Below are 13,671 nucleotides of genomic sequence, written 5' to 3' on the forward strand. Positions count from 1 at the left end.
CAGCTGTGTGAGCTTAGGCAAATCACTCCTTTCCCGAGGGACAGGCTCCTCCAGTGAGAAGACAACACTGTGATAACCAGTTCTCTCTAGTTCTGTCTGTTGTTAGATGAACAAAGTTCACCTGAGTACATCTGAAGATCTAATGGCTTTATTCAATAATTTGTGAATTGGGAAGCACCCATCCAACCAGTAGAAAGGAACTCCAAGGAATTGTACAAATGGAAGACTTTTACAGGTGGAAATGGGACCAGACAAGAAAGTTACTAGTGAAAAAGAAAGGTTTGTTTCAGGCAAAGTCACCTTCTTTGGGGGAAGGGTGGTGGTCCATCCTGCAGATGACCTCATGCTGATCAGGAAATTCCAGATTGACTGGTTAAAGTTTACATTCCTGCAATTAAGTTGTGGTTTGCTGTTTTGGGGGGCAAGGTCCATTTGGGGCCTATTCCCTGCCCCCCGCTTTTCTTTTCTTTTTTTTTTTGAACATTGTCAGTGTTCAGAGAAAGTGATCGCTATGTTTTTGAAGCTGTGACCAGTGCTCGCTTCGGCAGCACATATACTAAAATTGGAACGATACAGAGAAGATTAGCATGGCCCCTGCGCAAGGATGAAGCTGTGGCCAAAGTATCTCTTTCGTCAGCCATGATCTGTGGACTCTGTTATGAATTAAAGGAAGTTGGTTTCCAAAGACATGACACAGTTAAAGTTGTATCATAAGGAATTGTTGCCAGGTGGTGTTCCCCCTATTAAAATAAAAGAAGAGTCTTAGGTGTGAGATTTTATCAGATTTGTACTCATTTTTAATCTCTGGAACATAATAGTATGGCTCCCTTAAAAATATATAGCAAAAGTAGCAAATAAAGAGAGTATTTGTTGGGTGGTGTGTATCCAATATGGTAGCCAGTAGCCTCATATGTCTGTTGAGTACTTGGAATGTAGCTAGTATGCGTTGAGCTGTGCCATAAGGATAAAATAAATACATTTTTGACTTTTAAGAAGCTTTAGCACAGTAAGAGGAATGTAAAATGTACATTGACTTAATTTAAATATTGATTACATGTTAAATGATAGTTTGGATATATTGGATTAATAAATGGTATCAAAGTTAAGTCCCTCTTTTACTTTTCAATATGTGGGTTTTAGAACATTAAAAATGTATATGTGGCTTACATTATATTTCTGTTAGGCAGCGCTTGTCTATTGATGCAACTTGCCACTTTTTATGTGGAAACTCTTTAAGTCTCAGAAGCCTGTGACTACCAGAGTCGATGTGGAGCCTGGGAAGACTGCATGCCTCTGAAATCCTTGAAAAAGTGAAATTCCCACAGATGGGCTGGAGGTTTCATTCTGGGAGTTCTTAGCTGTGCTCAGACCTTCATGTTTTAAGCCCATTGAGCTCACTTGGGATGTTCCTATGTTACCTAGCCGTGGGTGTGGTCAGTCACCAATTCACAGTCCACTGATTGAAATCAATTTCTGAGACCCTTCTAATCTCTGCCGTGCCAGATGTCTTGGCTTTTGGAGGATTTTTCCTTTTTAAATACAGCTTGCAGGCTTCAAGTAGATTCAATCCGAAGTTCTTACAATGCCAAAAGGCATATAATTACCCATAGGACTCACGATAATAGGGAAGTTATGGAATTTGGAATAGAATAGATGGAATGGATGCCCCAAAGGATCATAAAGGGGTTTTATAACTTCGCCTGTAATAACAAAACATTTGGGCAATAACAACTGTAAGCTTGTGGGATAACCACCATCATCATGAACAAGCTGTGGGGCTCTTTGAAAAGAGTATTGAATTTAAGTTTAGAGAGAGAATGAATAGAACACTGATTATGTTCACGTTGTTTAGTGTATTTCAATATTACTTTAAACTGAGGAAGCGTGACTGCTTGCTTGCATTGTGATACTTAGACTTATAGCTCAGTGTCTTTTCTCATATGGTTGAAAGCTCACTGCAGCCTCTAGAGTGGAGTTGGGCATTTTTCTAGTGGTGGGGAAACAGAGGTACAGACGTGGTAAGCAGTTGAGTGGTGCTGGACTTGGGGCTCACATCTCTCGATTTAGAGTCAAGTAGTTGTTTCTACATTACCTTGGGAATGTAAAAATTAAAGCTACTGGTTTGTTGTAATTACATCACTAAAGCACAAACTCTAAGCTTTACAGTTTCTTAAATCATAGAATATAAAATGCAGCAAAAGCTATCAAGAACCACCCCCCCACCCTCTAGGAAAGCTAGTTGTTGATACACAAGCATGGAAGTAACAGAACAGAACTGAATACACTTTGAAAACTCTAAAAACATTTTGTTAGCTGACTAAAAGAAAGGAACACATTGACTGACCAACTCACGGTAACTCTTGAGCTCAGGGCTTTTGAAACAGAAAATAGTCATCAAAGCAAAAGGAAAGGCATCTTTTGCTTTATTAAAATAACTAAGTAGGGTCCTATGGATGGACACCTGTGCTGGAAAACAACTATAAATTCTGATTGTAACACAAAAAGCAGCCAGTTGAAGGCACTTAGAGAGTAAACAGAAGTAGGCAGGCTCTAACAGAGGAGTCTTCCTGAAGGAGGAGAATTGAATGGAGTTATTCCTGTTTTCATGACTTTAATCTTTAGACATGGCACATAGGGGGACAGGGTGCTGGCGAAGAAATCTCTAGTCATTCTAGACAGGGAGCCAGAAAATGAAATCTGGGGAAATTTCAGCCATTGGCGATCAGAGGAAATCCCAGAAAAGGCAGAGCTGTAGGCGAGATTCTCATATTTTGTCTCTGTGTATATCTGGCTTCTGTGATTCTCATATGTGGAACAGATTCAGAGCATTTCAGCATATGATAAAATATCTTAATTTGGACCAGAACTGTCATCCAAAAATCAAAATCAGTTTCTAGTTGGGCAAGGTAATTGTAAGCTAAAACAAAAGGAACAACATTCATAGAAGAAAAATAACAAAATCCAGAGTCTGAATATTTTACTATTCATAATGTCTAGGGTGCAGTCCACAATTGCATGACCTACAGGTAATAAGGACAATGGAGTTTGTCCTCACGAGAAAAGAAAAACATTAACTGATGGAAATAGGTTGACGTGGGTGTTGGAAGTAATGGACAGTATTTAAAGTTGTTATCATAACCATCTGATATGAAGTAAATACAACATACTCAGTGAATGAAGAATTAGAAATCTCAGGCAAAAATAGATAAAGTACCAATAGAAATCCTAGAACTGAAAAAAAAAATGCACTTGATGGCCTAACAGCAAAATAGAGTTGACAAAGGAAAAAATTCGCTTTAAGATCTATTAATAGTAACTATTCACTGTAAAGAACAGAGAGAACAGATTGAAATAAAAATGAGGAGAGGTTTAGAGACAGGTTAGATAATACTAGGTGGATGAATTTACATATACTTTGAGTTCCAGACATAGAGAAACAATGGAGCAAAAAGAAGTGTTTGAAGAAATAATAGCCAACATTTCCCCAAATTTGTTGGAAGACAGGATGCTATTACATACTGAGCAGAATAAACAGAAAGACGGCTAATGCAAGGAAAAGGTCTGCAAAGCAGCAAGGTACACACAGAAGAGAATACTGATTTGATTAGCAGGTGACTTTTCTTCAGAAACAATGGAGGCAGAAGAATGTAGAACAGCCTTTTTGTAATGTAGAAATAAAAAAAAAAACCTTCCAATTCTATATTCACCAACAATATCCTTTAAGAATTAGGACATTTTTGAAATGAAAAACATTTTTCAGATAAGGAAAGTTATCAGTATTTGTTATTATCAGACTTACAATGCAAGACATTTTAGAATAAATTCTTTGGTGAAGGGGAATGATACCAGATGGAAATTTTGACCCTAATAAAGGAATAAAGACTACCAGAAATGGGCACTATCTGGGGAAATAAATTTCTTTTCCATTTAATTTCTTTGTAATACATATGGTTATTTAAAGGATAAATTGTAACATGGTATTTATGGTATTCATAACCTATATAGCTATAGTATATGTTGTAACAAAAGAATAAATGAAAAGGAGGAGTGATGATATGAACCTATGTAGTTGAAGAGCGCTATTTTATGAAATTGTGCTCTACTAACTATACGATGATTGTGAAAATTTAAGAATTTATGTCATAATTCTTTCCGACCCTTCCCCAGTTGTGATAACCAAAAATTTCCTCATACAACCCCTGGGGACCAAAATAGTGGTTGAAAACCACTGATATGTATAATACAATGATTTTAATGACAATACCTATAAATTCTTTGCCTATTGAAGTCACTTAATCAATGATGCTTCAGGTTTGTGTATGTGTGTGTATGTATGAAAAGTAAAGTGCAATCGATTCAAATAAATTCACATAAGAATAATTCCAAATTCAAATTTGGAATGATTTCAATTAGTCAATTGAATTAATAAATTCAAGAATAATTTCAAATTCAAAAAAGTTAATGAAGATAAGATAAAAAATAGAATTGACAAATAAGAAACAGACACAAACCCAATCATACAAATACATAAATAGTGTTGGGACAAATATTCTAATTAAAATGAGGCAAAATGTAATTATGTGCTATTTACGTAGTCCTCTATTAAATAAGAAATGTTTACAAAAGACACACTTATTTCAAATATAAGAACAAAGTTACATTGGAAGTATGTAGATGGTAAATATATCCTTAAACAGGAAAGAGTGAAAGTCCAATGAGCCAGACAGGGCATGGGGACTTGGGACATTGCTCTCTCTGCCACAATTCCCCATCTCTGCCCTATGTACGTCCTCTATTTGGCTGTTTCTGAGCTATAGCCTTTATAATAAAGTAGTAACAGGGAATATAGTGCTTTTCTTTTTTTTAATATATATTTTTATACATATTTTTATATATTATATATTTTTAAATATTTATATTTTTTTAAGATTTTGTTTATTTATTTGACAGACAGAGATCACAAGTAGGCAGAGGCAGAGAGAGAGAGGGGAGGAAGCAGGCTCCCCGCGGAGCAGAGAGCCCAATGTGGGGCTCAATTCCAGGACCCCAGGATCGTGACCTGAGCCGAAGGTAGAGGCTTTAACCCATTGAGCCACCCAGGTGCCCCTGCTTTTCTGAGTTCTATCAGTGAGTCCAGCCAATTACCGATCCTGAGAAGATGATCATGAGCACCCCTGATTTATAGCCAGTTGGTCTGGAGAATAGGTCACAACCTGGGGCTTGTGGTTGTTGTCTAAAGTGGGGAGGGTGGCAGGCTTGTGGGCCTAAGACTTTGACCTATAGGGTCTGTTCTAAACCTAGCTAGTGAGTATCATAACTGTATTTTAGGATACCCAGTTGGTATCTGGTAAATTATACAATTACATAATATGAGGGAAAAACGCATAGACTAGCTGTTAGAAGTATATGAACAAAAGGAGGAAGTTTTCTTTTCAGCTGGAAAACAAGTTCTACAAATCCATGATTTAAGTTCCCACTGTAAGAAGTTAGGCAGTGAAAGTAAAAATTAAACCTCTAGTACAAAGAAGGAAAAAAAAGAAACTATAAAGAAAAAATTTGAAATCACTGAATAAAAGGAGTAGGGAAATGGTAAAGAAAATATAGTAAATCCAGAGCTCATTCTTTGTTAAGAAAAATGAAATTGGTACACATCTCATGACTGATCAAAAAAATACGGGAAAAGGAACAAATTGGCTATGTCAGGAATAGAAGAGGAGCATCACTACAGGTCCTATAGATACAAAAGAATCAATAAATGTGACCAGTAAGATGACATGGACCAATTAACTGAAAGACAGAATTGAAGAGAGCTCACCTAAAAATAAATAAGAAAATTGAGTAGATTGATGTTGAATATCAATAAAAGAAATTTAACTCAGAATTTAAAAAGTACTCAACAAGAAAAACTAGAAGCTTCAATGGCTTTGCTGATAAATTCTGCTGAAGATAGTAGAAATAAAGAATACTAATCTTACACAGACTTTTTCAGGAAGCAGGTGGTGAATTCCTCATTCAGTAAAAATGGCGTAACAGTGTGAAACAAATACTACAATGGAGTTGATGTTTTTAAAAGGATTGATTACAGTCCTTTACAGTTTTCTTCAGTGATGGAATTTTGTCTGCACCTTCTGGTACAATAGTCACCTCTGACATATGGCTGTTGAAGTCTTGAGATGTGACTAGTTGGATCCATGAAACTAATTTTTTTTAAGGGAGGGAAGAGTGAGGTGAAGAAGAGGGACAGAGGGAGAGGGATAGAGAATCCTAAGCAGGCTCTGTGCTCAGCACAAAGCTCAATATGGGGCTTGATTTCATGACCCTGAGAATATGACCTGAGCCGAAATTAAGAGTCAAATACTTAATAGCTGAGCCACGGAACTGACTTTTTAATATAACATAATTTTAATTAATTTAAAGTTAAATAGCCATGTGTCTAGTGGCTACCATATTAGAACACCTTTCCAATACATAACCATAAAACATAAGCTTCAAGCATCAAGGGAAGAATTTAGTGATTTTAATTATCCAGCGTGTACAAGGGTATTTTCATTGCAGTTGTTAAGAACAAATACTTAGTGTGCTAAGTCTCACATGAGTGAATGATTTGTCCATGTTCCCATTTCCCAGTTATTCTCATGACTGTCATGGTGCTAGGCAAAAATTAGTGTTGACTATCTTCAATGTTAAAAAATTAAAAGTTTTTTTTGTTTTTTGTTTTTTGAGAGAGAGAGAGGGAGAGCAAGAGAGAGTGAGCTAGCACCAGCGGAGGGAGAGCCAGAGGGAGCAGAAGCAGACTCCCCGCTGAGCAGGGAGCCTGATGTGGGGCTAGATCCTGGGACTACAAGGATCATGACCTGAGCAGAGGGAAGATGCTTAACTGACTGAGCCACCCAAATAATTTTTGGATAAGATAAAAAATACTTCTCATTGAGCATTAAGTCTTCTCATTAAGTCTTGAAAGTTGTGAGGAATATTATCTTTTAATTACCTAAAGCCAGACACAAATTCCTTGCCCTTTGATCCTTATCTTTGACTTGATTATAAGTTATTATTTTATTCTTCTAATATTTCTCATTGTATAGCACTGGTTAAAACCCCTTGGAACACAGCAGGTTAGGAGGGATAGGAAGACCAAAGGAAGATTAAAACCTGGAGAGAAAAAGACAACATCGCTGTCCTTGGCATTCTTCTTTGATCTCTTCTGAGGCATGTGGCCCATTGTTACAGTGCAATGTGTGACCCTGGGCGAGTTATTTAATATGTGTGGATTCACAGTTTCTTTACCGATTGAGTAATGTTTATGCCATCTACATCTTAGAAACTATTGTAAATACGAGACCACAGATACATTTGTAAAATATCATGCAACACTCATCACACAATAAGGTTGTGTATTTTCTCTTCTGAGCTGATAGTTGACTCTCTCAGGAAAGATCATGAAAACAAAACCAGGAAGGCCTCATGGCAGAGAAGCTGATTTAAATTCATGTGATTTTGCAAAGAAGTTACAAACAAATATTTACTGCCTAATTTTTGAATGGTAATATACAAAATATTAATATGATAATATTAATGATACTATTAATAAGACCAGTAATTGGGGTGCCTGGGTGGCTCAGTGGGTTAAGCCTCTGCCTTCAGCTCAGGTCATGATCCCAGGGTCCTGGGATCGAGCCCCAAGTCGGGCTCTCTGCTCAGCGGGGAGCCTGCTTCCCCCTCTCTCTCTGCCTACTTATAATCTCTCTCTCTGTGTCAAATAAATAAATAAAATCTTTTAAAAAATACTTAAAAAATAAAACCAGTAATTGTGATAATTACAAGTAAAAGGTATTTAATGGTTAGGTTTCCCTGTCATTGTTTGAAGCACATCCCATGTAGTCTGTCTTTTTCACTAGAACCTAATGCAGTATTTAGTAGTATTACCCCATTTTACAGGGGAGAACATATGGAGCTTCAAGTATTGAAGTCACCTGCCTATGATAGCCTACTTTGTTGTTTGTGGTAGAAGAATGATTTGAATTCAGTACGTTAGCCCTATTTCTTAACCATTCTACTCGATTAGAAGATACATATCATCCCTCAAAGTCTCCTCCATTCAGTCCACTCATCCAGGAGGAAAGTTTACACATTAAAATAATTAGTTCCAGGAGATTTCAAAGTAGCGAAAGACCGTGGGACCTTGGGTAACCTGAGAAGGTTTTATGTTTTAAATAAATAACAGCTCTTGAGTTGCCTTTTTATGGCATTGGCCTGGTTTCAACAAAAGACTGCAAGTTGGGAGAACTTTCGTGGTAAGAATGTGAACATAGTTCAGTTGCCTCCCTGTATTCGAAATAAGCATGTTGGGATAGAACATTAGAAATACATGTTTAGGGGCGCCTGGGTGGCTCAGTGGGTTAAAGCCTCTGCCTTCGGCTCAGGTCTTGATCTCAGGGTCCTGGGATCGAGTCCCGCATCGGGCTCTCTGCTCAGCAGGGAGCCTGCTTCCTCCTCTCTCTCTGCCTGCCTCTCTGCCTACCTGTGATCTCTCTCTGTCAAATAAATAAAATTAAAAAAAAAAAAAGAAATACATGTTTATCAGTATAGAATAGAGAGAAAATGAAGTAGGATCATGATAGGCCTTAAGAGCGAATTATAATTGTTTGTCTTCTACTACTAGGTCCTAGAATAGTGACCTTTAAACTTTGTATCTTGTCTCCTTAGTAGGTTGTGAAGTTAATGTATTGGGTCACAATCAACATATTTATTTTAATGAAATGGACAGAGTAGAGCAGAATGGAAATAGTCCAAGTGTCTTGCTTTTAATAAGGGTCTTTGTGAAACATCGGTTTCAGTTATACATAGCTGATACTCATTATTTGTGGTATATTCTATAGAGTCAGTGAAAACAATGAATTAGTGAATACTGGACCATTGCTTCTAAGGGAAATACAAGATTAGGATTCTTTGAGCCTCTGGTTCCATGATTTTCATCAACTGGTCCATACGTCACCTTATTTTATGTGTATTTCTGTTTAAAGACCCCCTATTTAATACGTATTATTGATACTTTAACCTTGAACTCTTGCGCAACAGCCGTGCAACTCATACCTGAACAAAGCATATTTGACACTTATTTCTTCTTCATTAGACACATCACAGTCAGCTAGCACTCTGGGACACTAGTTAGCTCATTAGCATATGCTCAGGGGCCATTCTAAACTTTCTAAAAGTCACCAACCAACAAAAAGCTCAAAAACACAGAAACGGTGGCAGGATAGGCTGCGAAAAAGATACTTGTTCATAGAAGGCAGAGTATCATCTTGTTCAGGCTCAGCTGAGAACAGGTGCCTCAGCAGCTAATGTTCCTCCACGTTACTCCCTGCTCCGTACAGGTCTGTGAATGAATCAAACAGTGTTGTGAGTATTGATCTGGGGGCTAGAGTCAGTTTTAGCAAGTGGGTGGGTTTGCAAATATGGAGTCTGAATAATGCAGATCAATGATGTGTGGATATGTAGGTCAGTATGTTTACTAGGTCATTACATGAAATGTATTTCTCAAGCAAAAAACATTTTTTTTTAAACAGACATTCATTAGAGAATGTGAGCACCCAAGTAGGGGAGGCACAACGGGGGTTATCTTGGGAGTCATCATTGGGCTGCATCTCATGACCTGTGAGATGTTGACATGAGCCGAAACCAAGAGTCAGACACTCAACTGCCTATGCCACCCAGGGACCTCGAGCAAAAACTTTTTTTTTTTTTTTTTGAGAAATATTGCCCTACATAATCAGAATACTGAGGAATCACATGGTGAACAGTGTCTCCAGTATTGATACACATAATGTAATTAAGGGACAAAAGACAAGCTGGGGACAGTGGGGGGTGGTGCATCTCCCTTGTTCAGTCAGTGGAGCGTATGACTGTTGATCTCAGGGTTGTAAGTTTGAACCCCACATTGGGTGTAGAGATTACTTTAAAAATATCTTAAAAAAAAAAAGACTAGCTGTACTATAAGGATCTTGTAGTAGTCTAACCTTTCAGAGTAATGAGAGAAAAGGCAGAAATGGGGAATAGGGTTGGAAATTAAGCAAAGAAAAAAAAAAATTGAAGACTTGCTTTCAAATTGATCATAGGAATGAAGAAGTAAAAGTTGATATCAACCCTGACGGTGTCTGGTCTAGAATTCAGAAGCCTGGTTAGGTATGTGTATAATGGAAGAACTGGTACCTGGGGGGCTCGAGGGGTCCACTCTGAGTCCCAGCTCGGTGACTTTCTTTGGCAACTTACGAGCTTTGTGCTTCATCTCTAAAATAATGCCAGTCAAAGTGTCTGTTAATTTTTAGAATTGAATGAGGCAGTATACATAGGTATAATCCTGGTAGAATACGGTGACACTTGGAATCGAATTAGCTGCTCTAGAAATAGCTGGTGATTGTGTGTGTGTGTGTGTGTGTGTGTGTGAGGTGTACCTTCATATATATACACGGTATACATGCAAGATCCCTATAATTTCCCCTGAACCAGTATTGGGTTATATAAGAAGCGATACTCCTCGGGCCATTGAAAAGTAAGACTATAATAAAGCTGAGAGGCGAGGGCTACAGATTTATTCATCCTGAAAGACAAAGAAGCGACAGAAAAGTTAACAGAACCAGGGATAAAATATGAAGGATATAAACTAAATCAGATGATTCTGTAATCCTTATGTTCTATAAAATATATATAATAAAATAAATGTATACTAAATATATATATACACAGCCCTGTAATGTGAATTATACATTAAAGCTTAAAATAACGTATGCTACATTACGATGGGTTATGTTCATAGCACACACACGCTGTAGGATAGCACCAATTTTCACAGCTCCAGAGCAAAAGAGATACACAGTAAAAATGCCCAACACAATGTAACCTTTGAGAAGGAGTAGGACCTTGCAACCAGCCGTAATCGTGAATATCACTTTCACCTTAGTTGCAAAGCTTGGAATTGCTAGTCACGAGGAATTTCTGGTTGATGGACTACTGAATATGTAGGATTTTTGCTGTAAGTTGTTCGACAGGCTCAAGTTAGTATTGTCATACACGGCAGGCAACATTATAGATTTTAAGGCTTCAGCATCCTTCTATCTCCCACAGTATTAAAGGTAATTCAGCCCCAGAAAAATGCTCTTCTCTCATTTTGTCTTTTCTTTTTGATGAGAGACGAAGAGATCCACTTGAGAAATGATTATATTGACTGTTGTAGCTTTAGATTTTCTTTAGTCCTTTAAAACTGGCAAAGGGTACAAGCTGGTGAGTCCAAATAGTCCGGAGAGGGGTGATTTTACATTAGATACTCTATCTACAACATAATGAAGCAGAGCATCTAGTACGGAGTTATTCCCCAATGAACTACGTCCCTCTTGCCTGCTTTGCAAGCAGTTTTCATTAATATTAATCGTCACTAATTGTAATTAAAACTTGCCAGGGAATAATGGGAATTACATTTTTACAATTTACAAATGTTGTCTCACCAAGACTTGCTTGCTTTATTTTATTTTTTATCCTGCATCCTGGTCATTGTGCAGTCTGATTGCCTTCAAAACAAAACAAAACAAAACAAAAACAACAACAACAAAAAAACAACAAGCCAAATTGTCAAAGCCTGTCAGTGTGTAATGTCGTGTTCGATCTGGAGCTGAAAAGTGTGGCCTCAGGTTTCTGGCCCGTCTTTTATGTCACAGAAGCACAGAATTGTTAAACAATCCAGGGAAGCCAAAGGCAGCAAACAGGCAATAAAATTTCCTATGTAGCTCAGTGCTGCATAACAAGAGGGACCCGTAAACTTTGCTCCAGTCTTGCATCAGATGCTAACTTCTCTGCTGGAATGCCATTCACGGCAGACGTAAAGAAAAACAGAACTTTTAAAAAATGAAACTTCAGAAGGACCTGGTTTTTTGAAGGCTTTACTGGTTTCGGCTCATGTTCAAAGCTCTCCTCCAAGGTTCTGTTGGAAGCCATGAAGATGGGACAGGCTCCATTTTCCATTTTCTCCCTCGTTTCTGGGCTTCCAGAAGGGTCTTTTAATAACTGGGAACTTACAGGGTGTTTTCATGAAGGACTGCATTGTCAGAATATGATAATGTAAATCTAAGATCTCCTGTGACTCTCATGCTTTATGGATGGCTTTGCAACAACCTTGTGTTTTATCCTGTTGCTGTATCATCACTGTATCTTTTGGAATGGGGGCGGGGAGGAAAGTTAGATGCTGGAAGGCGAGACAACATCGTCAACCACCGACTTTCTGTTTTCCTCAATGAAGTGATCTATCTCTGTATTCAATTTATTGTTTTAAAATGTCATATTTACTTAGATCAGCAGAAGGAGGACTGTGTTGAAAATAAGACAGATAACTATTTTCAAAAAGAATTTCTGTCTGAGGACATAATGTCCATTTTCCTCACACCAGGAAATGGGCATAATTTGGACAATGTTGCCATTATTTTAGAAAGGGCTTTTATGCTTTTGTCTTAGAAAAAAGGTTTAAAAAAAAAAAAAGGTAAGCAGTGCTGATCATCACCAAAATTAGTTTACAGTGGGGTAAGGTGTGAATGGAATTCTAGTCTCTTCCTCATTCTGTCTCAGTAATTAAGTTAAGAACCTCAGTGTGGGGCAGAGCACGGTAGGTGTCTGCAGAGATAGACGGGGGCTGGGGTGGGCAGGGGACAGTTGTGTCTCAGAGCAGGACGTCCAGATCATGGGGGTGAGTAGGTAGGTGTTGGTAGGAGGGCTGCCTGGAGGAGGGTGTCAGAGCTTCATCAGGGTAAAAAGGATGTTCATGCGTGGGATAGCCTGCAGTGGGGTTTTGAAGCCCCAGCAGCATGAAGAGGGGTCTCCACGTGTATAGTGGGTTGAAATGTAGACCCCCCCCCCAAATGGATATACCCAAGTCTCAATTCCTAGCACCAAACTCTGTATTCATTTCCCAGGGCTTCTGCAACAAATTACCGCTAACTTGGTGACTTAATAAATCAGAAAATTTTTTAATGGTTCTGGATACTTGAAGGCTGAAATCAAAGTATGGTTAGAGTTGTTTCCTTCTCGGGGCTCTGAGTGAAAACCCACCCAGCCCGTTTCTCCTACCTTCGGGTGGCTGTGGACATCCCTTATCATTCCTTGGCTTGTAGCTATGTCACTCCAATATCTGACTCCATTCTCCATATCACACTCTCCCCTCTGTGTCTTTGTGTCATTTCCTTTTTTTGTTTCTTGTAAAGAAATCTTGTCATTGGATTTAGGGCCTTCCCTAATCCAGAATGATCTCCTTGCCGTAGTTACATCTGCAAAGAGTCCTATTTCAAATAGGGTCACATCCTGAGGTTTTGGGTGAACGTATCTTTTGGTGGGGTGCTAATTCAACTTTCTATAACATGGCAGGGGGTGGCTTATCTTGGGGAGTCAGAGATCAAGAGAAGAGCGAAGGGCATCCCAATGGTGGGGCAGCTGCATGGGAGCAGGGGGCAGAAGGGAGCAAAACTCCTGCAGCATAGGAGAGAATCCAAGTAGGTGATCTTGCCTGGTTATCAGATCCAGAGTGGGGTGAAGAGGCCATCTGCTTGGGGCAGGGGAGAAGGGGACATGAGAGACTGGTTGTGTATGCTGGGCTGATCAGATAGGTATGTAACTATATCAAGGGTAATGGAAGCC

The 13,671-nt window shown here is 38.5% G+C and overlaps 1 pseudogene; it reads left to right on the top strand.

Annotated features, from left to right (window-relative positions):
- The first annotated feature begins 532 nt into the window (after positions 1-532).
- On the top strand, positions 533-631 carry LOC122897660 (annotated as a pseudogene).
- Positions 632-13,671: the final 13,040 nt, after the last annotated feature.

This window comes from Neovison vison, chromosome 1, assembly GCF_020171115.1.
Source record: "Neovison vison isolate M4711 chromosome 1, ASM_NN_V1, whole genome shotgun sequence".
Lineage (NCBI taxonomy): Eukaryota > Metazoa > Chordata > Mammalia > Carnivora > Mustelidae > Neogale > Neogale vison.